This window comes from Oryctolagus cuniculus, chromosome 10, assembly GCF_964237555.1.
Source record: "Oryctolagus cuniculus chromosome 10, mOryCun1.1, whole genome shotgun sequence".
Classification (NCBI taxonomy): domain Eukaryota; kingdom Metazoa; phylum Chordata; class Mammalia; order Lagomorpha; family Leporidae; genus Oryctolagus; species Oryctolagus cuniculus.
In genome coordinates this window covers 52974221-53002181 of record NC_091441.1, presented here as the reverse complement: position 1 = coordinate 53002181, position 27961 = coordinate 52974221, and positions in this window count along the sequence as shown.

Below are 27961 nucleotides of genomic sequence, written 5' to 3'. Positions count from 1 at the left end.
CTTTTGCTTATTATTTATAACCCTGTTTTCCTACTAGACAATGGTCTTCTTATCTGTTGAATTCTTTATTTAGCAGAGCCATTAAGACTTTGGCAATAATGTCAATTAGATGTTATTTAAAAAAATGATATCAAGTTTAAAAAAAAAAAAACCTAAAATCTGAGAAGTTCCAAAATCTGAAAACTTTTAAGTTTCAATGTGGCTCACAAGTGAACAATTCCACATCATGAAATTTTATGTCAAGCTGAAAATTACTAAGAGCATTGTATAAAATCACCCTCAGTCCAGGGATATAAGATGTACGTGAAATATAAGTGAATTTCGTGTTCAGACTTGGGTCCTATCTCTAAGATGTCTCATTACATTACAGAATACTTCTAGTCCCCAGCATTTTGTATGAAGGATGCTCAGCCTGTATTTGTTAAATGAATGAGTGTAATTGTTGTGTATTCTTGGATATTTCTAGTGGATACATGTTCTTGTGTTAAAGTGTGTTACTTCCCTTTGTAAAGGACACTTTTCCCAAAAAACAACACATTTTGATTGAGGATCTACGAGGCACTGGGGGGATTATTCATTAATTGGTTAAGTATTTCAGACTATTTATTTGAAAGTATCTATCCTATGAAATTTAATTTTATTTTCATGGGCTATAAATTGGTAGATTGAAGTTATTTCTAACAGATGAGATTGATTGCTAACCCTCTGGTTTGTGGATTTTTCCCTCTTTGTTATAAGAACTGAATCTGGTCAGTTATTTGGGGATTCATCTTATTCCTCGGGGCTCAATTTTCAAGCTGTCAGTTTGGTGTGCTTTTTAGACCTTATCTGCAGGTCCAAGATTGCATCTCTGGCCAGAGTATTGCACATGCAAAAGCAAAACTTAAAATGAAAAGTATGAGTACATAATGAAAACACATGGAAGTCAGTGACTGATCCAAGCAGGAGAGTAACGATGTGTTCAAGATGAGGCAAAAGGGTCTTGGAATTGAGAGTGGACTTAACCATGAGGTAACAGGGCAATCACATTATGACCGCCACCCGTGGGGACCGAGGTGTAACCTTGATCAAGATGCTTTCTTCAGCTTGCTCTGTTGAATTTTCAACCCATTCCAGAATACTGCCTGTATGAAGGCTGAGTGACAGGTGGGTTGACTGTATTCTAGTACCTTCTCTGGGACACCCCTGTCAGTTCATTGAAAATGGTATGAAAACCAGGATTTAATATTGACCCTTTTCCCACCCACCCCTGGCCCTCTGAAGTGAATCCAGGCAGCACTGCCCTCTGAAACACAATTCTTTGTCTTGCGTGAATCATGCTCATTTTTAAATAAAGATTTACTTTTGTACCTTTTCACTGAAGGCTGAAACGGAGCCCTTTCTGGTTAGAATTGTCAGGAGCCTGCTGGTCCTGCTGGGCATAGAGTTGTGTGCCTTTTTAGACCTTCACTGCCACTGAGTGACACAACCGACTTCCGTTTCATTTCTTTCCTATTGTAGCCATCGTACCTTACCTCAGACTTGGTAGCTCTCAAAATAGCTCGTGTGTCTCACCCCACAGTTCTGGAAGTCAAGTGTCTGAAGTGGGTTTTACTTGACTGAGATTGGCGTGTGTTTGGGGCTGTCTTTCCCGCCAGAGGCTCTAGGAGAGATGCAGCCCTCTTCAGCTGCATTTTCCGTCTCCAGTTCTCCCTCTTGGAAGTCAGCAGTGTAGTGAATCCAAATCACCAACGCCACTCCTGCTGCCACACCTGCTTCTGCGCTCAGGTTTTCCTCTCCAAAGGACCCTTGTGATTTCATGGAGCCTGCCCAGGTAACCCAGGGTAATCTTCCATCTGAAAATCCTTAATTTCACCTGTGAAACTCTTGTCTACCAGGAATAATGGATACATAGGTTCTGGGGATAGAGGCATCTTTATTTTTAGAAAGCTTTCAATAGGGCCGGCGCCGCGGCTCACTAGGCTAATCCTCCGCCTAGCGGCGCCGGCACACAGGGTTCTAGTCCAGGTCGGGGCGCCGGATTCTGTTCTGGTTGCCCCTCTTCCAGGCCAGCCCTCTGCTGTGGCCAGGGAGTGCAGTGGAGGATGGCCCAGGTGCTTGGGCCCTGCACCCCATGGGAGACCAGGAAAAGCACCTGGCTCCTGGCTCCTGCCATCGGATCAGCGCGGTGCGCCGGCCGCAGCGCGCCGGCCGCGGCGGCCATTGGAGGGTGAACCAACGGCAAAAGGAAGACCTTTCTCTCTGTCTCTCTCTCTCACTGTCCACTCTGCCTGTCAAAAAAAAAAAAAGCTTTCAATAAATATAAATTTCATAGGCACAGCTTTTGGAATATAGCAGTTCTTTCCCCCATATCTGCCCTCTCACCCCACTCCTGTCCCATCTCCTACTCCCTCTCCCATCCCATTTTTCATTAAGATTCATTTTTAATTATCTTTATATTCAGAAGACCAAGTCTATACTAAGTAATGATTTCAACAGTTTGCATCCACACAGACACACAAAGTATAAAGTACTGTTTGAAGACTAGTTTTACTGTTAATTCTCATAGTACAATTCATTAAGGACAGAGATCCTATATGGAGAGCAAGTGCACAGTGACTCCTGCTGTTGATTTAACAATAGACGCTCTTATTTATGACTCAGTGATCACCCGAGGCTCTTGTCATGAGCTGCCAGGGCTATGGAAGCCTCTTGAGTCTACAAACTGACATTATTTAGACAGGGCCATAGCAAAGTGGAAGTTCTCCCCTCCCTTCAGAGAAAGGTGCCTCCTTCTTTGATGGCCCGTTCTTTCCACTGAGATCCCGCTCACAGAGATCTTTCATGTAGGTCATTTTTTGCCACAGTGTCTTGGCTTTCCATGCCTGAAATGCTCTCATGGGCTTTTTAGCCAGATCCAATTGTAAGGCATCTTTAGGCACCACTATTGTGCCTACCACAACCATTAGGATGTAGGAAAGAAGAGAACAAAATAACCAGGAAGTCATCCAATAAGGTGATGGTGAGAAACCAAGAAGCAGGCAACTCTTCTCTGCCTAGCACTTCAAAATGAAAAAGCTGCCTCTGCCTCCTTGAGTTCTTGCCTTCTGTGTACTTCATTCATAATTCCACTGAAAGCAAGACTTACTGGAAAGAGAACAGCTCTAATTGTGTGTCTACTTTGTGACAAGCTATCATCTATTTAATTTTCCCAAGGGGTAGGTGTTGTAATTGCCTCAACTTTACTCACAACAAAATAGAAGGCTTAAGGAATTAAGTCATTTGCCCAATAAAGATGCACAAATCCATGTCTATAAGATTCCACAACCCCATACTTAATCACTGCATTTTTTTCTAGTCCTAAAGTCTTACAAAGGAAAGAGAAGAGATGAAGGGGATAGGACAGCAGAGAATTTTTTTTTCTGTCCATCTCTTAAATTGGCTCAGTTTAAAAACACAAGCTACAACTTCACCTCCTATTCTTGGGCTGATTGCTTCATGACTTATTACTGGCTCACAGAGTGCTATGTACTGAGTTCCTGGATTAGGCCTAAATGGGCCTCAGTGACCATGTGCCTTCTCAGTTGGGTTCTTCTCCACCAGTCTCAGGGACTGGGGAGAACGCATCTACCCAGTGGCTGATGGCTATGCCATTTAATGCTATTTTTTCTGTTTTAAAAAACTATGCTGACAACTCATATCAACAGGCTTCCAAATGAATAAAAGCCTGGCCATATGTTACTTTATATAGTTAAAAATGCCTTTCCATTCTAATTATGCTTATGTAGTTATACTATTAAAAATAAGAAAGTTTAAGTTAAACTGAAGTAGTCCTGTTATAAACTGGAAGCAGTGAGAAAAAATGTTTTCAGCTTACATCAAAATGGAGGGAAGAATGACTTTTGTGCAATATTTACCTAGTTTTTATGCACAGTGTTCTACAATCCAGATTCTAATCTTTAAAGGATCTTAAATACAAGAGACACAGTCATGGGACCCATTCCAATTGCCAAAATTTGCCTCCGTAAAGCAGTCACAGCTTATACAGCGTAATAGAATTGACAGATGTCAGACCCTGGTGAGGGAATATAATCATTGCCAAACCTTCCTGAAAGGAACTTTTGCTGTAAATGTTGGGTACAAGTAATTCAAGATGTAAAACCCGCAGAGAGCCCCAAAGAGGCAGCAGCTGCCTCAGGCTCCACAGAACTTTCTGGAAATAGAAGAAAGCATTAGTTTTGCCTAATTATTAAGATAAATATTTGTTTATTATATTAGCAATAACAATAACACAACTTCTAAAGAAAAAGACTCAGATTCAGGAAACTTTGAGAACAAAATCATGGCCTGGGCAAATGGCCGGTTCTTTAGACTACGAATCTTTGTGTATAGAACCTATAAATAATCACAGAAACACATGTGAAAATAAAAATTTTGCATTTTCAGGTCCTGATGGTCAGATTAGACCCATTTGTAAAGATCCAACATTTGAGTCAAAAAAAAAAAAAAAAAAAACTACACAAAATGCTTATAACCTTTATCAGTTATTTTCACTTTATTTGAAAACCAGAGAAATATATAGAGGTGGAGCGAGATCTTCCATCTACTGAATCACCCCCTCCCCCGACTGCCTGTAACAGCCAGAGCTGGGCTAGCCGGAAGCCAGGAGCTCCCTGGGTTTCCCCAAATGGGTGTCAGGGGCCCTAGTACTTGAGCCATCATGGTTGCTTCTCAGGGTTCATGATAGCAGGGTCTGAATCAGAAGCAGAGTATTCAGGACTCTAACCAAACAAGGTACTCCCATTTGGGACACTGGTTGCCCAATAGGGACTTAACCACTGTGCCAAACATCCATGCTGTTTGCATTAAAAAAAAAAAAATCCAGTTGCTTCCATGTTTATCATTAGTGTCTGGAACGTTTGGGATAAAATGATTTACACTTTCCCAGGTATTCCTCTTGTCTATCCATAGCCCCAACAAGGTCATAGTAATGACATGGGGCCAGGATAGGCAGGAAGTCAAGAAAGGAAATGAAAGGGCTGGCCGATTTCCTGCAGTTTCTGTCTGTGGCCCTAGTGCCCAAACTCCACCCCCTTCCATGCACTTTCCCATGATGCACCTGAGCCTTCTACACTATGGAGAGGACGCCTCAAGCATAGGTACATGGAGTTCCACATGGGGACACTACAGAAATATTCCCAGAGGACATTATACACACTGAACCCCATGCAAACTCCCTCCCATTTGTATGTTTCACCAGGGCACCACCCCAACCTAAATAAAGGGGGCCACTGGGCAGGTGAGCAGCCCTTCCCTTGCTCACTGTCCTTGTGCAGAGACCAGTCTCGCCGTCTCTCCCCTTCTCTCTCGAGGGGCATCTTTCCTTATGGGGTTGCCCACACGCTCACCTGAATGTATGCTCACTCTCACTTTAAATCAATCCTGCTCCCATTATTCCTCTATACTTATGTCTCTGCTTTGAACTGTTATCTCACATGAGGCCAAGAACCTGGAATAAAATGACGAGGAATCACATTCCTACAATAGTAAGCTAGCCCTCCTCTTTTGGTTTATAAAGAATTCTCTCTTCTTTGGAACCTGCAATTCAACGATCATCATCTCTAGTACTTACATGGATGACACAAAGTTGGAACTTGGAAACTTGCTTTTGAATAAGGTCGGGGTAAGGGAAGCAGACTGGTTCATTTCATTTTCATGTTTGCTATGTTTTGAATCAACTTTCAGCATACAAATAAATATATGGGGGAACTGCAAGAAGTTTGTGGGATAGAACTAAATTTATTTTGGTACCATAAGTTTTAAAATCGTCCATGAACAGTATTTTCCATGCTATGTAGTTCCCCAGGAACTTTTGGAAGACCCATTGTAAACAGCCAACAAGTTTAAAAGCAGAAATTTGGACAGGCACGATGCATAGGTGACATCTCCTCTAAGAAGGTTTTCTCCATACTGTGTCTCCTTCACATGGTTATTACAACCTGCAGGGTGCATGTGGAGGACCTGGATGCTTGTTAAAATGCAGGCTGCAGCCTGCACGGGGGCATAGCGGGTTCAGTTGCCACCTGTGATGCCTGCATCCCATATGCGTGTGGTTTCAGCCCCAACTCCCCGCTTTCTGATCCAGCTCCCTGCTAATGCACCTGGGAAGGCAGCAGCAGATGACCCAAGGAGTGGGCTCCTGTCACCCACGCGGGAGATCCAAATGGAGTTCCAGGCTCCTGGCTTTAGGCTGGCCCCAGTCCTGTTGTTTTGGCCATTTGGGGAGTAAACCAGCAGATGGAAGATGGCTCTCTCCCTTTCAAATACAATGCATCTTAAAAAAAAAAAAAAAAAGAATGCAGGTTACGGGGGCCCTGGGTTTGTGTTCAGTGGTCTGGGGAGGAAGCAGAGAATTTCCTTTTCCAAGTTCTCTGCCAAGATGCCAACACTGTTATCCTGAGGATCTCTCTGGAGAGCCAGAGCTCTACACCATTGACAGGAATGTCCAAGCTTATTTTAAGACTACTTAATAATGAAATGAAAGAAAAAGCATGGGTAGAAAAGTAAGACATTTGTAAGTACCTGTTACAGATTAGAAACAGTTTTGTTCACTTTACATTCAATTACTTCCTTCCATTGTCAATGACCCTCAGGAGTAGGTGTTTTTTATTACCTCCATTGTACAGATGGACAAAGTAAGGCTAAATAGGCAAAATGACCTGCCTGGGGCTGCCCAGCTCCGGGAGACTGGACAGGGACACACAGCCTGTTTCTCAGACTCCACGCTGGCTCCTTAAGCCACTGGCAGTTCTGCTTGCTTCTTTAAAAATCCTGACGTGTTTCTGTTGAAGAAGAACTCGTATCCAAGCTAAAACTCCTCACTACCATCCTGGGATCTGGAAACGACCCAAAGGCAGGGGTGGAAGGGGTGCAAGGCTCTGGGGCGCCGGTGCCCAGGCTCACCACGGAGAAACATTTCCATAACAAAGGCAAGTGCTCCTCCCGGAGAGGAGCAGGCAGGGCGCTGGAGTGCCTGTCTGTGATGTGATCCACATTTAATGCTTATCTGGGTGAGAGGGAATTTGATTAGAGCAAATACAAAGCCCAATTCAGAGAACAAAACCCCTAATTCAAAGGTGCTTTTCCTATGGATGCAAAATATTTCAAGCCTGTTAGAAGGACTGAAGAGAATTCCATGGAGAAGTGCCTTATATCCTGTCTGATTTCTCAGACCTGACCACTGCCAAGGGCGGCTGCTCCGGTGTTTGCGGGGTGTGGGACCTGGCATTGCTGGGCCACTAACAGGGTGGCAGGTGTCCTGGACCCACACAGGTGCACGGCGGGGGTGAGGGGGGTCCGTTCGTCCTGCAGACCCCACTCCCACCCCTGACCCACGCTGGTGAGGAACCCTGTCTGCATCTGGTGGCTTCCCAGCCTGGAAGCAGTGGAGCCCTGCAGGCCCCCCCTGATATGTTTGTTTTCCTGTGGGCTAATTTTATCAAGGTCTGGGGTCATTATTAGCCAGATCACAAAAGTAAGAGCTCATTAATATGTATCAGCTCCCAACCCTATGATTTCATCTGTTAATTTGATCTTGTTTTTCCTTGTTTATGGCAATTAAATCAGACCTTGATAAATCTGCAAATGAAAAAAAGAAGCCACCAGCAAGCACAGCTATTATGATCACTCATTAGAAAACCAAGCAGACTCTCTGATAAATCGTGCCAGGGTTTTTAAAGACTAGATGATTACCTGCTTAAACAGCATGGAAGCTACCAGTAAAATGGAGCAAAATGATTAAGGGAAAAAAAAAAAAAAGGGAGAGAACACCCCCCATTACATCCAAGTGTAACAGATGGACAGTTGTACTTTGGGGAATGTTCCGCGGGCCTGTTCCCTCCCCTTCCAGCTAGGAAGGGCAGAAGCCACGTACCCCTGTGGGCACACAGGAGAGACAGCTCCCCTCTCTACTCCCCTCCCTCCCCAGCCTCCCCCCTCTTCCTCCCCCACCCCGCATGATCAGGGATGCTCAGCTGCCACCAAGTCCTCACTCCACACGGTGACGCTTAAGAATAGTGCTGAGTACCGGGGGTGAGTAGGTTTGAGGCGGCCGGCCGGCTGGGGCACCACAGGGAACGACAAGATGGATGTGACCTTTCCTGTCACAAATGAGGCCGAGTGTCACTGTGGTGGAACGCGTGTCACTCTCTCTGGCCCGGCCTCCATGAAAGGAGCCACCGCCTCACGGACGCTCATGGGATATAGAGGTTGCAGTTGAAAATGCCAACAGCTTGTCTCCTGGTTTCTCTGCGAGGACCCAGATGCCGCCCCTTCGGGTCCTGAGGGCACCTGGAAGAGCTCCCTTTCTGGTTGCAGGACCTTGGGAGTCCCCAGGGCCACCGGGGCCCGCAGTTCTTGTGTCTCGCTGGTATCCACAGCAACAGCAGCAGGGGCTCCCCTCGCTGGCAATGCTGTGTGTTGGGGTTTGAATGCCAGCCCTGGAATCTGCTTCTCTGGGTGCCCCAGTGTGTCTGAAAACTGATCAGCATCCCAAGAACAAAACTCAGTGAGTAACTTGGCCAGAACGGTTTGTGTCGCAGGGAGGCTACCTCCTCGTCTCCAGATGCCACCCGACTTGTGTAGGGTGGCGGTGGGCACAGGGCTCAGATCCCACTCCCCCGCCGCCTTAGGCGCAGGCCGTGTTTGACAGGGTCTCGCCTGAGCTTTTCCAAGAAAAGTTGTTTTTTCCTGGGGAAATTCTCTCTGCAATTTCTCCGTCTCCCTTGTCCCCATAAAATCATGCGATTTCTTTAAGCCCTTCTGCTGCAATCTGGCCCCTTTTGCCTCTGAGGTCTCTGCAGGGATCCGCGTGCAGCCAACTTGGCATCTCGCTGTCTTCTGGTCCCCTCACACCTTGGGATGGCTTGTCCCAGTGCCTGCAGGTCTGTTTGCTTGAAGAGCGTCCAGCTCCTCGCGCTCCCTTTGTCTTTCAGCCTTTCCGCCCGTTTGCAGTCCTCCCGCTAGGTTCCGGAGCTGCTTCAGAGCAAGCCTCCTAAAGACTCCTAGACTTTCCTTAAATTCAAGAATCTGCCCTTTCCCACGTCTGCTTCTACAACTCCTGTCCATCTCTTCACTTTCAGAACCTTGAGTGGTTTCTGTCATTTGACTCTCTCCATCTTCCTTAGTAGAGAATTTTCTGAAACTCCCCAAAAACCGATTTGAAAATTTGGGCTTGCTGATTGTTTTTTTTTTAATTAAAAAATGTAATTGATGCCTAATTGTTTGTATTTAGAGAGTACCATGTATTATTTTGATATATGTAGGCTGTGTAATGATCAAGGTAGCGTAATTAGCATATCTATCACCTCAAATGTTTATTGTTCCTTTGTTGTCAGGAACACTCAAAATTTCCTCTTTCACCTAATTTGAAATATTCAAGAAGTTACCATTAATGGTAGTCTTTCTCCTTGATGGCTCGGGAGAACTGAAACCCTAGCCCTGCACGACTCTCACCCAAAGAAGCTTTGTGAGGTTACCAAAGCAATTGTCACCCGCGCTCTTAACTTCTGGTGACCTGTGTTTTGCTGGCACTCCCCTTGATTGCTAGTACAAGTTCTCCAACATCTCGCCAAGTCCCCTCAAATTATTTTTGGGAGCCCTCAGTAGGTTTCACTCAGTGTGCTCATGGCTAACCACTGGGGCCAACCACACGGTCTCCGTCAGTCATTTTTCTTCTCACTCTGGTCTCTGTCAATGGCATCTGCTGCCTGCGGGGAGAGGGGAATGGCCTTGTCATTGACTTTGTTAGTGGGGGGACTTGCCAAGCAAGGCCTGCGTGTTGTGGAGCTTTTGCTGGGGCCACCAGGCATCACAGCTACAGATCCTCACGATGCCAAGCCTAGCTGTGCCCTCTCTTACTTTAGAAGGAGGGGTGGTGGTCTTGGTGCTGTGGCACAGCGGGTTAGGTCGCCTCCCCTGACGCCAGCCACCCCACATGAGCACGGGGGTGGGGGGAGAAGGAGTTGGCCCTAGCCCTTGGGCCCCTGCCACCCATGTGGGAGATGCGGATGGAATTCCAGGTTCCTGGCTTTTGCCTGGCCCAGTCTTGGCTGCTGCAGCCATTTGGGGAGTGAACCAGCAGATTCACTTTCTGTCACTCTGCCTATCAAATAAATAAATGAATCTCTAAAAATGGGGGTGGTTTTCTCTCCTCTTTCATTAAAATAAATTTTTATTTACTTATTTATTTGGTGGGGGTAGATGGAGAGAAAGAAAGAATATAGTTCCATCTACTGGGTCACTCCCCAAATGCCTGACATGGCCAGTGGGTGAAAAGGCCCAGAGACTCAGTCCAGGTCTCCCAAGTACGTGGCAGGGACTCCTTGAGGACTTACTTGAGGCATTACTGCTGCTTCCCAGGGTTTGCATTAGCAGGAAGCTGGGATCAGGAGACAGAACTAGGAGTGAAACCCAGGTACTCTTCGCATCCACCTCCCGAAGCCCTGGCGTGGGATGGCCCTTCTTCCCCTCACCCCACTGTGCAGTTCTCTTGGGGCTTTTGTCACACTTGCGGCCTAAAAAGCCTATCGTGTGATTCACTATTTAATGCCTGTCCTCTCCAGTAGGGTAAGGAGGGGAGGTGGGGCCTCCTCCTGGCTTCTGTACTTTCAGTATCCAAAGCTTTGCCTGGCATTTGGCACCTAACAGGAGCTCAATGAATATTTGCTCTGTAATCCTGTAAATATCTGAGATTCCATCGTGACAACTGTTATGCCAAACAGAAAACTCGTATTTTAGGGAAAAAAGGAGAAACATGGGTTGTTTTCCTCTTGGCTGTTCCTTGGTAGTAGAGAGGAGCAATGACTCTGTGGGGACAGTTTCCCCACCACATGAAGTCACCTGAGGCCGGGGTACCGGTCTCTCCCTGGAAGTGTAACCCCACGAGAGGGTGGTGGATGCCAGGAATGGTAACTGTGAGGCGATAGTCAGGGCTGCCCCATATTCTGAAGCTGGGGCTCTTTATTTTTGAGATGTGGAACTTCCCAGGAATGTTAAGCAAGCTCCCAGCATCGTCTTCTAAAGTTCAAAATCCACGATTCTGGAAAATGGTTTTATAGTATCCATCGTTACCAGTTATTGGCATGTCACAACTGGAGTTCTATCTTGTATGAACGAATAGAAATACACACACATGAATATGGTTATAAGTAGTGATGATTTCTGGACCATACTTCTCCAAATCCTTGAATATACACTTAAAAAGATTGATTTGAAAGGCAGAGCCCTTAATGGTCAGGGCTGAGCCAGGCCAAAGCCAGGAGCTTCTTCTGGGTCTTCCAGGTGGGCACTTGGGCCATCTTCCGCTGCTTTCCCAGGCACATTAGCAGGAAGTTGGAACAGAAGTGGAGCAGCTGGGACTTGAATATGGGATGTTGGTGCTCCAAGCAGTGGCTTAACTCTCTGCATCACAGCACCTGCCAGTGAATATGCACTGTAAGAAAAAGTGTTTATTTCCACCTACTTGAGTGGCAGAACAGTAGAGAGAAAAGAGAAAATGAAAGATGAGAAAGATTTTCCAACCACTGATTCACTCCCCTAAATGCCTGTAACATCCAAGACTAGGCCAAGCTGGACCCAGTATCTTGGAACTCCATCTGGGCGTCCCACATGGGTGGCAGTAACTCAAGTACATGAGCCATAGTCTGCTGCCTCCTAGGTACACTTAACAGGAAGCTGGATCAGAAGCAAGCAGCTGGGTCTTGAACCAGGCCCTCCAACATGGGATACAGGCTTCCCACACAGTGGTTTAACCTGTGCACTACCACGCTTAACCTAAGAAAGCACTTTCCATGTCTGCTCCCTCCTTCAGGCCATGGTGAGTGGAAGAGGGAGATATTTATTGTTCACCAAATATTCACATATTCCTTCATGTTCCCCCAGCCTCTTGCTATTGAGTTGAGCCAGCAACATGACCTCCATTGGCCAACAGATTGTGAGATGATATATGTCACTTCCTGGCTAAAGCATCGAAGGCCCTGTGGTTCTCCCTGCTGCTGTGGCAACTGTGGAACCTTGTGTTGAGATACTGGAGCATCCACTGATTGCAGGCCCTGCCCAGTACTGCCTGCTAACCCATGGTAGCCATATGACTGGTACAGGGCAGAAATCAACTTTGCTTTCAATACATATCCATCAGGGTCTGTCAGGATTTCTTTTTTTTTATTTTTTTTATTTATTTATTTTTTTTTATTTTTTGACAGGCAGAGTGGACAGTGAGAGAGAGAGACAGAGAGAAAGGTCTTCCTTTTGCCGTTGGTTCACCCTCCAATGGCCACCGCGGCTGGCGTGCTGTGGCCGGCGCACCGCGCTGATCCGATGGCAGGAGCCAGGAGCCAGGTGCTTTTCCTGGTCTCCCATGGGGTGCAGGGCCCAAGTACCTGGGCCATCCTCCACTGCACTCCCTGGCCACAGCAGAGAGCTGGCCTGGAAGAGGGGTAACCGGGACAGAATCCGGCGCCCCAACCGGGACTAGAACCCGGTGTGCCGGCGCCGCTAGGCGGAGGATTAGCCTAGTGAGCCGCGGCGCCGGCCAAGGGTCTGTCAGGATTTCTACTGAGAAGGTTCAACTGCAGAGACATTAGTGTAGGCACTACTGACAGGTGTGAGCAGTCCAGAGTACCAGCCAGAGGTGTTGAGACACTCAGAGAAGAGAGATGGAGAAGCCTTGATCACCCCAGGTGCAAAGCGATGAGGAGGATGCATGGTGCAACTGAAGCTCCAGAGAGCTTGAGGCAATGGGAGAAGCCACGGAGAGGGAAACATGTGGCCTGCTGGAATTGTGGCGTGAGAGGGAGCAGGGAAGAAGCATCAGGACCTCTCCTCCTTCCTGCTCACCAGGCAGCACCCTCAGCACGCCTCTGTTGGGAGGTCAGCTGGGAACTGGAGGGCATGAGTGGTATGGCCTCCAAGGGGCAGCCTCCAGGGGCCCAATGGAGCAGGGTAGAAGCCAAGGCAGCCCAGCCTGGCAGCGTTGTGTCTACCTCCTTGTGTTTCTGGACTCTTGGAGCATCCACAAAGGTAGTTCAGAAAGTTCATGGAAAGTGCTCCAAATTTTCCATGGCCTGTTTTTAAAAATAGATTTATTTTAATATTCTGCAGCATGTGTGTGTGTGTGTGAGAGAGAGAGAGAGAGAGAGAGAGATCTTCCATCTGCTGGTTTTCTCCCCAAATGGCCACAATGGTCAGGGCTAGGCCAGGCTGAAGCCAGGAGCCTGGAACTCCTTCAGAGTTTCCCTTATGGGTGGCAGGAGCCCAAAAACTCAGTTCATCTTCTGCTGTTTTCCAAGGTGCATTAGCAGGGAGCTGGATGGGAAGTGGAGCAGCCAGGACTCGAACCAGTGCCCATACGGGATGCCAGTGCTGCAGGCAGTGGCTTAATTCACTGCATCACAACACTGTCCCTCCATGAGCTTTTAGAAAGTAGCTTTCTATTGTGTTGCATTCCCAGATGGGCTATGCATTATCTCCTCTGCTTCACGTTGTTCGCTGCTAGAGAGCAGCCACAGGACTGTATCTTCTTATATCCCTCTGTCCTGTGCTGTACCTGTCATATAATCTTGTAAAACATAAGCTTAGAAATATAACAAATTCCTGTGGTGAAGTGCATGGCAGATTCCTTGCTAGGAGATGCTGCATTAATTAATACCAGGCGATTGTATCCATTTGCAAAGTTTCAAGATCCAAATAGTAACCAATGCAGTGAGATTCATGCCTTAAGTGATCCTATTAATTTGCCAAATATTTTGGTTTTACTATAGGCAGCAGAGAATGAAAGCTATTAATTTTGGCAAAAAATAATAAAAAAGCTTGCATTTTCCACTTACGGATGGTATGTCAAGACACTAGGGCAATGGAACCCCAGGACCTGTTGTCCTCAGAGAATAAAACATCACTTCAGTACAGAGCAAAGTCACCTAAAAGACCTTGTCTCCCAGGCCAAGAAAGGACAGGGCCCACAGAAATTCTCAAATAACCCTTAGTCACCCCAGTATCAGCTATGATATTGGGCTTTTAAATTTAGCTACAACTGCTGCAAAGTCCCTCTCCCAGATTCCATGCCAGCTGCAATGCTTTCGCCAGATTTCGGCAAACCCCCAGGAGCTCACGTGCCCTTGGTCTCTTTGGCTCCGAGTTTACGCCCCTCCTGAACTCTTGACCCAACTTGCGCCTCTGATCTTGGGCTTCTGTCTTCCAACTACTATAAGAGCTACACAAGGTCTTTGGGAGTGGCAGATATTATCTAAGTTTGGGGGTTAAGAGGGTTTTCTTGCTTTTAATGCAGAATCCCAGGCTCCACCCCATGGATTCCAAATCTGAATCTGCATTCTTAGTTTTGCTGTCTATTTTTAAAGAGTTATTTATTTGAAAGTCAAAGCAAGGATGATCAGGGGAGAAAGAGTTCTTCCATCTGCTGGTTCAATGCCCAGATGGCTGCATCAGCCAGGGCTGGGCCAGGCTGAAGACAGGAGCATCATCTGGGTCTCCTACACCGGTGCAGGGGCCCAAACACTTAGGCCATCTGCTGCTGCTCTCCCAGGCCATAAGCAGGGAGGTGGATCGGAAGTAGAGCAGCTGGAACTTGAACAGGCATCCACATGGGATGCTGGTGTCACAGGCAGTGGCTTTACCTGCTGTGCTACAGCATAGGCCCCTGTATGTCCCTGTTCCTAAAGATGCTGCAATACTCTTTCCCTGGGGAGTCCTCTCTGCTCACCTTCTGTTTTTTCAAACAAATATTGTCCTGGTCCCCTTCTGTTCTTCTGTCTCTTCCTCTGTTTTCTCTTCTCTGTTCTTCATTTCTGTTGTATTTGATTTTTTGACATGGCATTTCCAAATTATACAAATGCATGAATACAACCAGTTTGAAAATACAGAGGTATATCGATTTAAAATACTACTCACTTCTCTTCAGTATTAGCTACTAATATTTTTAAATTTTGTCAATCTTATTAGCAAGAAGTGTTATCACCTTGTTGCATTAATTCATATCTTCTCCATTACTGGTGAAGGTAATTTCTTCTTTTATTTATTGGCCTTTGAGTTTCTCCTGTGAATCATGACTTCATATCCGTTGCCCTAGAAGTTCCAGCAGCAAATCTGATTTTCAGAACTTACAAGTGAATCCCTATCTCTCCGGGTATTCACACAGAAGTATCAGCACCCTGTGGGCCCCACCTGGTGGCCAACCTGTAGTCTCCAGGGACTATTCCGCCAGTGCCTGGTTGCCACTTTCAACAGCAATCCTACTGTTAAGGTTACTTATTTACTTGTTTTAGGATTTTTGAAAGTTTTTATTAGTTTTTAACAGATTCAGTATAGTTTGTAGACACTATTCTAAGAATGTAATGATAAAAGTCCCTCCATTGTTGATTATTCCAAAATAGAACAAGTCCTTGCAAGCTGTCCACCTTTGGGGCGCCACGGGCAGTGTGAACTTCAACACAGGCAGTCGCCTGAAGCGCTAGGAAAACAACTCCGATTTGGGGTAGACTGGGTATTCAGCTGGTTCCCAGGGGCACCTGAGCATTATACAGGAAGAGTGGACAACTGCATCTGCCTAGTTCAGCCCTATTTCAGGCCTGGAGCCTGTCCAGACAGCACTGCCCAAAGCGTCCTGGTGTGCATGCTAATGTCAAAGCCCACCCTGTCTTGGTGTAGCCTTCAGCAAGTCACCTGGTTTCAACCAGTGATCAGTAGACACTCCTCTGCCACGCAAGGTACCGAGCATTTGTCTTATAGAAGCTGACGACATCACAGGCGCAGCTCTGCAACAGAAACCCTGAGAACCAGCATTTCTGAACGGACACACAAATAATTGAATTCAGTGGTTTTCTGAGGACAAGCCTTTGAGGGGTGGGTAAAACCTGCACTGCAGGCCTTCCTCCAAGGAAACACCCACCCGCATGTACTGAATTTCATGTACAAATGTCTGCACGTGTATCCACATGCCTTACTCTGCCCGCAATATTACAAATGAAGAGATTGAAATTCAGACAGGCTAAATGATACATCAGAAAGTGGGAAAGGTGTTTGATCAGCAGCTCAGATGTTACTTGAGATGCCTGGCCTCCCTATACATTCCAGCCTCCTTCCAATGTGGACCCGGGAAGGCAGCAGGTGATGGCTCAAGTAGTTGCATCCTTGCCACCTATGGGGGAGACCCAGATTGAGTTCCCAGCTCCTGGCTTCAGCCTGGCCCAGCTCCAGCAGCTCCAGGCATCTGGAAGACAGGACTAGTAGATGGGAGATATCTGTCTGCCTTTTAAAATTAAATCAATAATTTTAAACAATGCAGAAAGTGAAGTAAAAATAGCTCAATGTCCTGTGATTTCTATTCCATATTTGTTCTTCATGGTCTTCCCCAATGCCAAGGTTATTTTGTCCATGGGAAGTTAAAGCTAAGGAAGAGAATTCTGAGTGGGATATTACTGAGAATTTGGAACATTCTACCCTTTAAAAGCAAAGCCCTAGCTGGCCCTCTTCTCAGTGACTCGCTCTCAGGTCATCTATGGAGTTCTCATCGATATTTATGAGTCAATACCTGAGGTTAGCAGGATTTGCTGAATGGACCCTGCAAACACTCGTGTTCCAGCTTGCTTGCTGCCCTGCTCTCACGCCTGTCTGTGGCTCGGGTCAGTAGAAGGGATCTTAGCAACATGTCCTTTGAGACAAGTTCTGGCTCAGCCTAATTGCCTTTGCCGAAAATGTCCTACTTACTAGGCAGTTGTTCTCTATGGTAAGACCACTGTCTCCCGATCCTCCATAAATAAGCCAGTGTGCAGGTATGGCAACAGGAGTGTCTGAGCTGGCTGTTATGGATCCTCGGGAGGTTCAGTTAGCCTACAGTTCTGGAGGCTTGCGAGTCCGAGAGCATGGCCCCAGCACCTGGCGAGGGACTTCCCTTTGCATCATAGCATGACGGGGAGTGGCACTGCCTGGCGAGATGGGGCAAATGTGCCAGCTCAGGTCTTTAAAAAAAAAAAGATTTATCTGAAAGCCAGAGTTACACAGAGAGAAAAGGAGACGCAGAGAAAGAGGTCTTCCATCCGCTGGTTCACTCCCCAGTTGGCTGCAATGGCCAGAACTGCTCCAATCCAAAACCAGGAGCTTCTTCTGGGTCGCTCATGTGGGTGCAGGGGCCCAAAGACTTGGACATCTTCTACTGCTTTCCCAGGTCATAGCAGAAAACTGGATCGGAAGTGGAGCAGCTGGGACTTAAACTGGCGCCCATATGGGATGCCGACATTGGCTTTACCTGCTACGCCACACCGCCGGCCCCACTTCTTCTTTAGGAGCCACTAGTGCCAATAAGACCACCCCACTGCCTGACCTCAGCAAATCCCAATGACCTCCCAAAGGCCCTACCTCCAAATACCATTTTAAAAAATTATGTAGTTATGCATAAAAATTCTTCATATATATTATATATTTGAAAGGCAATTACAGAGAGAGAGAGAGAGAGATAGAGAGAGAGAGAGACAGCCATCTTCCATCTGCTGGTTCACTCCCCAAATGCCTGCAACAGCCAGGGCAGGGGCTGAATCCTCACTGAAGTCAGGGGCCAGGAATTTCATCTCAGTCTTCCAACATGGGTGACAGGAACCAAGTACTAGAGCCATCATCCACTGCATTAACAGGAAGCTGGATCAGAAATGTGGAGTGGCCGGGACTAGAACCAGGCACTCAAACAAGGGATGCAAGTGCTGGTTGTGCCACAGCACCCGCCCATCCCTCCGAACACCACTAACATATGACATTGGGGATTGAGTTGCCAAAATGTGCAGTTTTGGAGGCCATCTTTAAATCATGGCCACAACCATAGCAGGGTTAATAGCTCTTTCCAGGGCAGTATCTAACTAACTCAGGTCTGTATACTAGCAACTAGGCAGTGCTTGGACATCACATGGCCTCCAAATATTTGCTGAATGACATAAATGAAGAAATCCTCATGGGAGTATTTTGCAATCCAGTTTTTCAGATAAACTCTAAGTAGGGAGAGCCCGCTGCTTTTAGGGGGCTGAGGGCTGGTAGTTCCAGCTTTCCACTGTTCCACAGGTCAAAGCAGCATTTTGCAGACCCACGGTTCTTTCTCCTTTGTTTAAGGTTAAGTCACAATAAGCTTTCCTCATTAACTGACCTGTGATGCTTTCAGTCATGGTTTTGGAGGGAGTTAAAATATTAATGAATAAATTGCTGCATTTCCCAGGGGAGAAGCATCTGCGCTTCTAGCCAGGTTTCTATAGCCTGGGGCATCACAAAAGATTCCCCCCTCTTTTTTTTTTCCAGGTATCTGTGTCAAAAAATAAGTTTGCCAAGGAGCCAAAATCTTCATCTGCTCATGGTTTTACAGCTGGTGAAAAATGCAGGATCATTAGAAGCTAATTACTGGTTTCATAGCAATATTTATCACCAAAGCTAATTTGATCTTTCAGAAGTCACTTTAGGGGCTAGCCGAGCCCATTACCAAAAAGTAGTATAAAGTTTTTTTCCAAGTAGTTTATTTTTGTTTTAAATTTATACAACAGCTTCGTTAACAAACCAAAGCCAACTGGGGAAGACAATAGACTGGCATGGCCTGACAGCTCAATGGTTTCCATCTGGCCTTAGTCATTTCTGAAATAGCTGGTTTCAAAAGCATTCCTTTCTACTGAGAGGAAGATGTTTCAAAGATTCATACATGGAAAATTTAATTGAGTATGCTTTTCTGCGCATCCTGAAAAACTGATTATTTTTAAATGCAGTTAAACCACTTCCACAGAAGGCATAAAGATACATTCTTACAGGAGCCCAGAGCGTGTGTTTCGAGTGCTGGGAGCGCTTTGCTGACCGCTGTATTTCCATGCTGTTGCCTTGGCCTTCTTTGCATACGTTGTGCCCTTCTGAATGTGAATCCACTGGTATCTGTATTTGTAGCACATTCACTTTTTCAGTAAATAGGTGCTGGGGTTACAAAGGATTCTATTTCATGTCCTCTCTTTTAGCTGTGCAGGTAAGATAAATGGTGAGTCAGAATGCAGAAACTGTCCCTGGGTTAGTCCCGAGAGGAACAGAGCGCTAGATTTGGTGGAAGAGAGTGTGAGTTGGGGACTTGACTTTGCCTCTTCATGGAGTCTCCATGTTTTCTGCTGTAAAATGGGATAACACAATGCTGTGCGGACTCAAAGGGATCTGAGAAAATTCTGTGATGAGAATTTCTAAGTTAAGCACACTTAAAAATCAACCTTCGGCCGCGGCTCACTAGGCTAATCCTCCACCTAGCGGCGCTGGCACACCAGGTTCTAGTCCTGGTCGGGGCGCCGGATTCTTTCCCGGTTGCCCCTCTTCCAGGCCAGCTCTCTGCTGTGGCCCGGGAAGGCAGTGGAGGATGGCCCAAGTGCTAGGGCCCTGCACCCCATGGGAGACCAGGATAAGCACCTGGCTCCTGCCTTCGGATCAGCACAGTGCGCCGGCCGCAGTGCGCCAGCCGTGGCGGCCATTGGAGAGTCAACCAATAGCAAAAGGAAGACCTTTCTCTCTGTCTCTCTCTCTCTCACTATCCACTCTGCCTGTCAAAAAAAAAAAAAAAAAAAAATCAATCTTCAAGCAGACAACCGAGTGCATTAGAAGGACAGAGACAGAGGACTTTCTTTTCGCATGTCTTGAATGCTGTTAATGAAACTGGCAAAGACTTGTCCACAGTGCGACCACTGCAAGTCTATTTTCCTAAAGAAAAAGACTCACAGGGCATGCCTCGATTTCCCCTTTACACCTGATCTCGCTCCTTGGTCTCTCTCTGCCCACCTTTAAACTTTGCTTCTGTTTTCTGCATCTGCTAATGCCAGAGAGGCTCCATGGAATAAGAATAAGAGGAGGAAAGAGAACAAGGACCTGGTTCTGGATTTGCTGCCAATCACCTGTGTGTTCTTGGACATGCCCCCATCACGACGATGTCTTTCTGGGTCTGCTTTATTTTTTTCTTTTTTGGAATTCAGAAAAATCTTTCATCAATTGATTCACTCCCCCAAATAAATGCCCACATTTATTTGGGCTGGACCAGGCCCAAACCAGGAACTGGAGCTCCATCTGGGTCTCCTACATGGGTGGCAGGGACTCAACTACTTGAGCTATCACCAGCCATCTCCCATGGTTGGGTGATATTTACAGGGTGCTGGGTGCAAGCATACCAGCTGGGACTCAAACCCAGGCACTGTGCTATCGGGCAGCTTAGTGTGTCGGGACCACTGTGCCAACGCCTGCCTCTCAGGCCTGCTTTCATCACACAGGCGTGAGATCAGCAGACTTCCAGGCTCCCTTTGAGGTCCCAATCTCTAGGAGTCTTTGTTGAGAATCATTATTTGAGTTAAAAGACATCCTAGCAGAGTTTATTTTAACAAAAAATATTGAAGTTATCATACGTTTCCCCAGACGTTAAGGCACTTTGGATGTGCATGGATAAAACCTTGGAGGTCAGGATCTATGTCTTACTATATCTTAAACCTCCCATTGTGCCCAGCAAGGGGCCCTGGACTTTGCAAACATTATGTCTATTGATGGCTGGATGAAAGAACAACTTTTCCTCCAAAAGAAGGCATCTTGTCTACAAAGAGGACTCTTTGTACTGCACTTTGGAGAGTCTGGTTGTTGGGACCAACTGTCGTGTTAGAGAACACCTTTAAATACAACGTGAAATGACTGTGACCAAGCCTGTACTCTTCATTTATGCACACCTTACAGTGTCTAGTATGGAGCTTATACGAATTATGGATTCCCAATTAATCTCTATTCAGTGAATTCAGTCAATGAGGTAAAAGACATTTGTTTTCACCCAGTCTATTTATTCTATTTATACTATTTATTCACCTGTCTTATAGACATGTTGAAAGCCAAAAGTAGTTCTAAACTTCTTTAATTACTTGTCAAAATATTGGTAGCATTTAGGTGTCCAGTAGGACTTAATCTTGTACAGACTATCCATTTTATAATCACTTGTCTTTCTGTACTCTTGATCACAGGGAGAAAAGGAGGCAACCTTCTCCCTATCCCCACCATCCACCTCCAAATTCTATCTCTAAACCACTCCCTAGCGCTACTGCAAGTTCATATTACCATGAAAATGAGCTAGCATGGAACACGATAGAGCAGGGAGGGCATTTCCATTTTGCTGTCTCCTTCCTGTTAACTGTGGGGACCAAACTGCACTGATTTGTTTTAGCAACTGGTTCTGTACACTGCATGGTGAGGGTGATCCTCTTGATGAGATCCAGGGTCAGGCCCATGAAGTAACCATCTCTCATGATGCCTCAAACACGGGACTTGCGTCAGGCATATACACGTAATGGATGGGTGGAATGGAACCAACAGATGGACAGGAAATGAACATCTTTCAAAAAGATCAGATTCTTGTGCCCCTCCTCCTCCACCCCAACCTGGTCCCTTCCTGTCTACACTATATCTGTGCAGTGCAGTGTGCCCCAGGCTATAGACACCAGAAGCTAGAAGCCACCCGCACCTTATCAAATCCCAAAAGCAATCAAGTCCTGGGACCCAGGAGACTCCCTCTCAAAAGTATTTCTCAAGTCTCTCCCGGCTTTCCCCAGGTTTTACCATGTACCTCCAGCCTCCTTTTCCAGGCTTCCTCCTACTGCTTACCCGCAGCTTCTGCCTCTCTATCTATTTTCTTTCTGCAAGGCCTTCACCCCCACCAGCCTGAGGAGACAACCTACAGTGAGAGAGAGAGACAGAGAGAAAGGTCTTCCTTTGCCATTGGTTCACCCTCCAATGGCCGCCGCAGCCGGCGCACCGCGCCGATCCGATGGCAGGAGCCAGGTACTTATCCTGGTCTCCCATGGGGTGCAGGGCCCAAGCACTTGGGCCATCCTCCACTGCACTCCCTGGCCACAGCAGAGAGCTGGCCTGGAAGAGGGGCAACCGGGAAAGAATCCGGCACCCTGACCGGGACTAGAACCCGGTTTGCCGGCGCCGCAAGGCGGAGGATTAGCCTAGTGAGCCGTGGCGCCGGCCCATCCTACTGTCTTGAGCATCACCTCCAGTGTGACACTATCCCCACCTCTCACCCTGCAGACTCTCACAGCCTCTAAGCTCCTTTGCAGCCCAACTCATCCCTCTGCTGCGGGTAATCACATTGCAATTCAATCATCTGTAAGTGGCGCTCTGTTTTCAATAGAATGTTCTAGAAGTTGATTCTATGGCTCCCTTTCTCTATCCCTCAAAACACCACAGGGGTCTTGCACATGAAAGATAATTAATAAGTCAATCTGTGCTTGGTGGATAAATGACGTGAGGATAGAAGGGGATAGAAATAAACAGAAATTAAAGTACAGAAAACAGTGCCTAGAGCTGAAAAGATGTTGCATCTTCTTCAGTGTACTTTGTATGTATATTTTTTAAAGTAAAAGAATGAAACTAGGGTTGGTGGCCTGGGATTAGTGTGGAAAGAAGAGAGGGAGATGGGAGCAGAATGTTCTTCAGAGGTGGCACACACTCCAGACATAATCTCAAGGCACAGAATGCTGGGGGAAAAGGAGAAGTACTTCTTTCTTATTTCCCTTGCAAATGCTTGTTTTTCTTTCTTTTTCCATAATCCTTTGCCATTTGGAGGACACTCGTTAATCTGCAAAGCAAGCCCCCTTTCCAGGCCATTAGTGCCAGGACGATGTGAGATAGCAGCCAGCCTGGGCCATTAGTGCCATGGTCATTTAAAACACCAGCCCATTCAGGTTATTAGTGAGCCAGGGCAATTTGAGTGAACAACCTGTCCAGGCAATTAATGCCAAGGTAATTTAAAGTGCCACACCACTCGCAGGCCTGTCAACTAGCAAAGTGTCTTCCATTTTACAAATGGGGCATGCGACTCCTCGGGCGCATTTGAGGGGCAAAAAGTCTGGTGCCCGAGGAGTTCTCACACCCTGTGTCTGGTGGAGCCTCTTGACTTCAGGCAGGTTTCTGGACTTCAGACCTACGGGTGGATGTGAAGCCACAAATCTTCGGGATGCTCTGTGCCCGTGGCATCCTGTACGAAATGTTGGGCTACAGGAAGATCCTTCACCACGGCCCAGCACATATTGTAATGCAGATCGCACACTCCCCAGAGAGGCAGCGCACCATTCACCAGCTTCTGCAGTGGTCCTAGGGAGTGCCGATGTGTGCCAGCTGCCTGGGTATCACATAGACCAGCCATGCTCTTGGCACGCCGGAGGGGCTTGGGTGCCATCTCCCATTTTCTACAAAATCCAGCCTAGAAGCACAGATGAGCTCTGTGTTCTGGGGTGTTCCTGAAGGGATTAAGGCTGTTGTCTGTCACACACATCATGGCTGGATCTGGGGAAGTTTGGGGGAAGGCACCAGGGAGGGCCAGCTGGCTCAGGCGCACCCTTCTGCCTGCCTCCCAGTTTCCAGGTGGCTTCTCAGCATTGGCTGCGGGCGACACAGCCCTGCCAGGTCAGCTGCGGAATGTCAGGTCAGGACCCATAAAGAGCCGTGTGAGCTGAAGGCTGTCGGCTTAGCGGAAGGCACACGGCATCAATCACTTTTACGAGGTGCTTTGACCTTGTAGGGGAGCCAAAACAACTTCGCAAACCTGAAAGCGTTCGTAAGTTCCTTATTATGATCATTCTGATAATTATGCAGCGTGCACAAAGCTCTTCGGCTGAAATACATCCTGCATCGTCTTTTATTAGTTACCATGATTAATCATTCCCATTCAGCAGTGGAATTCAATCGATTAATTTAAAAACCTTTGTTAAACACATGTTCGGGAAACACACTAGGCACTCTGCAATGGAGTGCAATAAGAAAGACCCCCAAGCCGGCGCCGCGGCTCACTAGGCTAATCCTTTGCCTGCGGCGCCGGCACACCGGGTTCTAGTCCAGGTCGGGGCGCCGGATTCTGTCCCGGTTGCCCCTCTTCCAGGCCAGCTCTCTGCTGTGGCCAGGGAGTGCAGTGGAGGATGGCCCAAGTGCTTGGGCCCTGCACCCCATGGGAGACCAGGAGAAGCACCTGGCTCCTGCTTTCGGATCAGCGCGGTGCGCCGGCAGCAGCGCGCCGGCTCTAGCAGCCATTGGAGGGTGAACCAACAGCAAAAGGAAGACCTTTCTCTCTGTCTCTCTGTCTCTCACTGTCCACTCTGCCTGTCAAAAAAACAAACAAACAAAAAAACCCGCTTCCAGGAGTTTGCAATTGTTTCAGAGTTCTCTGCCAAACCCTTTGTGGCACTACTTATAAGTACAATAAATTCCACAGATTTCAGAAGGAAGGTATGAAAAAAGAAAAAGAAATAGACATCAGAGGTCAGGAAAGAATGACAAGAATTTAAGTCAGGAGATTAGGATGGAGAAGGGGGCTGCAATAAGATTCTGTGATGGCTTGAAATACAATCTAAAGCAAACTGAATTTTCCCAGAATCTCTTGAAAGCTCAGATCTTGGGCCTCTGATCCATGCAGACTCTTGCAATTCTAGAGCGTTTTGTGCCAGGAAGGAAGCAAACTGAATTCCCAGACACAGAGACTTTCCAAGGGGGAAGCTGAAGAATCCTAGTAATAAATCCACTTGTAACCAATATTTTCTATCTGTTAGAGATTTACTAAGTATTCACATAGAGACAGAACCCTTTGAGTGCTTGCTTGCACATAGTAAGGATCGTCATTCGACCAGTTCATTATGAAGACAAATGAGTCCATGAACACTGTGGTTTTGTTGTTGTTGCTGTTTTTTTTTTTTTTTTTTTTTTTTTTTTTTTTTTTTTGCTAAACTCTTGCAAGGTCAAGATCAAATGCAAGGGCCAGTACTGTGGCATAGAGGGTTCAGCCAAGGCCTGCAGTGCCAGCATCCCATGTGGGCACTGGTTCGAGTCCCGGCTGCTCACTTTCGATCCAGCTCTCTGCTATAGCCTGGGGAGGCAGTGGAAGATGGCCCCCAAGTCCTTGGGCCCCTGCACCCATGTACGAGACCTGGAAGAATCTCCTGGTTTGCATCAGCCCAGCTCCAGTCGTTGCAGCCATTTGGGAAATGGACCAGCAGATGGAAGACCTCTCTCCCTCCCTCTGTAACTCTCTGCCTTTCAAACAAATGAATATTTTAAAAAAAATCAAATGCTATCTCCTCCTTGAGTTTCTTCAGTCCTCTTTTGGAACCCACGTTACTTTGTACTTGAGCTCCTTCTACTTTTCATTACCTCTTAGACTTCTGGGGAGCAAGCAAACTAAGGTATGTTTTTTACTGTTTTACCCACAAACTACCAAATCCTACAAAAATTCTGAAGTTTTCAAACATCCACATTTTTCAGATCACCTCCTTTAGACAGAAATAAAGTAAAACCATTTCAAAAAGTGTTTTCCTTTGTAGACTATACAATTCTAGTTATAATTAAAAATTAGCAAATAATTCTCAATATGGCTGTGATAGGGACTTGTCTTATATCACAGCACGCTTAGCTATCAGTAAGGACTTATAACATTGAACTGAGTCTACTTTCTGTAAAGTGTGTATGAAATGCACGACACTCAATAGGGCACAAGCAAGAAATGGCTTTATTCGTCCTCAGCCATCACTTCCTATTATTTTCTGGGCAAATATCCCTTCATTGCATCTTTGCAGATTCTCTGAGCAATCCCATGTCTTCAAAGCCACTTTCAGTTATAGAAAAGCTCCCTTTCTGATACTTAACAGTTCATATTCGATTATTAGAAAGTCCAGTATCATAGTGTCTAAAATTTCAACCTCACCTCTAATTAAAAACTTATCTCACCGAACCAAGCCAAACCTATGATTTGGGGACCTACAATGGAAATTCAGCCTATATTCTGTGATAATCTATCATCCAAATGGAGAGAAAAGAGATATTTTGGGAATACAACACAGTGTGCTTGGGTCTATCTTCTTCCTGTGGACAAAAATCAAGACTAAGACTGGTGAATTCTTTCATGGGTTTATAATGTTCTGATGACTATAGCAACCTTTATGACTTTAGCCCACCTGGAACCAGAATCAAACATTACTGCAGCCCCGAGTAGAAATTGCCTTTGTAGAGAAGAGGCTAATAATACTTTTGCTTTGCGTTCTGAATTTAGAATTAGCATCTGACAATCCCCTTGGAATTATAACTCTTGCATTGTTACACACTAAATAGCTACACTTGTCTTGTTAATAAAATCATAGTAATTGAGTAGCATTTTCATTAAGACAGGAGTGTGGTTCATTTTGAAGATAGTTTATGAAAATAGAACCTGGAGATTCCATAGAAACTCCGCTTTCCCATTCAGGTTGCACAGAACCCATATTGATGGGAGAGCATTTGGAACAAACATATCAGCAAGTCACATGCCATGCCCACACTGGGGTCAGCAAAATTTGAGTGCCTGCCTTAGGGGTGATGGCGTGTTCTTCATTAGCGGCCATACCTACCCCATGTTAGAGACTCATACCTACCCCATGTTAGAGACTCATACCTACCCCATGTTAGAGACTCCCTTAACATTCCCCCAGTCAGGAAGCTGTCCGAGATCCGAGAGCTTCCTGGAGTAGATGCAGAGCTTCACCAAGGTGTTCCCCCTGTCACACCGAATAATTTAAGACACTTCATACATGCACTCTGAGCAAATCACAGTTAATAACAGACCCCTTGATGGGCCGGCGCTGTGGCTCAGTGGGTTAACGCCCTGGCCTGAAGCGCAGGCATCCCCTATGGGTACCGGTTCTAGTCCCGCTGCTCCACTTTTGATCCAGCTCTCTGCTATGGCCTGGGATAGCAACCCTGCACCTACGTGGGAGACCCGGAAGAAGCTCCCGGCTCCCGGCTTTGGATCGGTGCAGCTCTGGCCATTGTGGCCAACTGGGGAGTGAACCAGTGGATGGAAGACTTTTCTCTCTCTCTCTTCCTCTACTCTCTCTGTGTAACTCTTTCAAATAAATAAATAAATCTTTAAAAAAATTAGATCCCTCGAGATCTAATAAACCCCACATAAAATCCAGAATCTACATTTGGTAGTGATTCCCCCACCTCTGAGGCCAAATGGGATAAGCTAACTGTTCTCCAAGGTGATAATCAGGTGTGGGAGCAGCTGCAGGTGTGCTGACTGCCTTCCGAGTTGTGCTTGAACCTGAACCCCACAGGATGCAAGCTCTGAATACTGGTTCTGGGTACCAAGATTGAGGTTTGGGGGCAGTGTGGCAGGATATGGATGGAGATGTTGGACCACCTTGGCAAGCTGCACACATCTAAACAACAGGTAATCCCTTGGTCCTGAGATGTGGAGAAGATACAGAGTCATATGGCACCTGAGAGTCTAAACAAGAGCCCTGTACAGACCCTTAGCTTAAAATTAGGCAAAAATGAAGATGTCCACTTTGTATCTCAACAGAGACTACAGCACCACTCCAGGACTCTAATGCCATGCTGCTTAGAGCCACAAGGTGTTTGGCAGCACTGACAGAGCTAGGTGGTCAGCCCAGCACTGCGCTATAGGGGACATTTCACACAGCTATAGGTTATTGTTCCTACCTCCCAGAACCTCAAAATCTGCCTCTTTTATTAATATTTACCTGGCAAATATTTATTTGGCAACATCACTGGTGCCAAAGAGACAAAGAAAGGTAAATTGGCCAGATGTTGCTTTTCTGGTTTGATGGAAAGAACTTGGGAGTCAAACAGTCCTGGATTTGGACTGTGACGCTACTCTTAAAAAATAGGAGAGTTACAGCGAACGAGAAACATAGAAAGATCTTCCACCTGTTGGTTCACTCCTCAAATGGCTGTAACAGTCAGGGCTGGGCTAGATTGAAGCCAGGAGCTTCATCCAGGTCTTCCATGAAGGTGTAGTGGTCCAAACACTTGAGCCATATTCTGCTGCTTTCCTAGGCACATTAGTAGGGAGCTGGATCAGAAGTGGAATAGCTGGGATTTCAACAGGTGTCCACATGGGATGCCA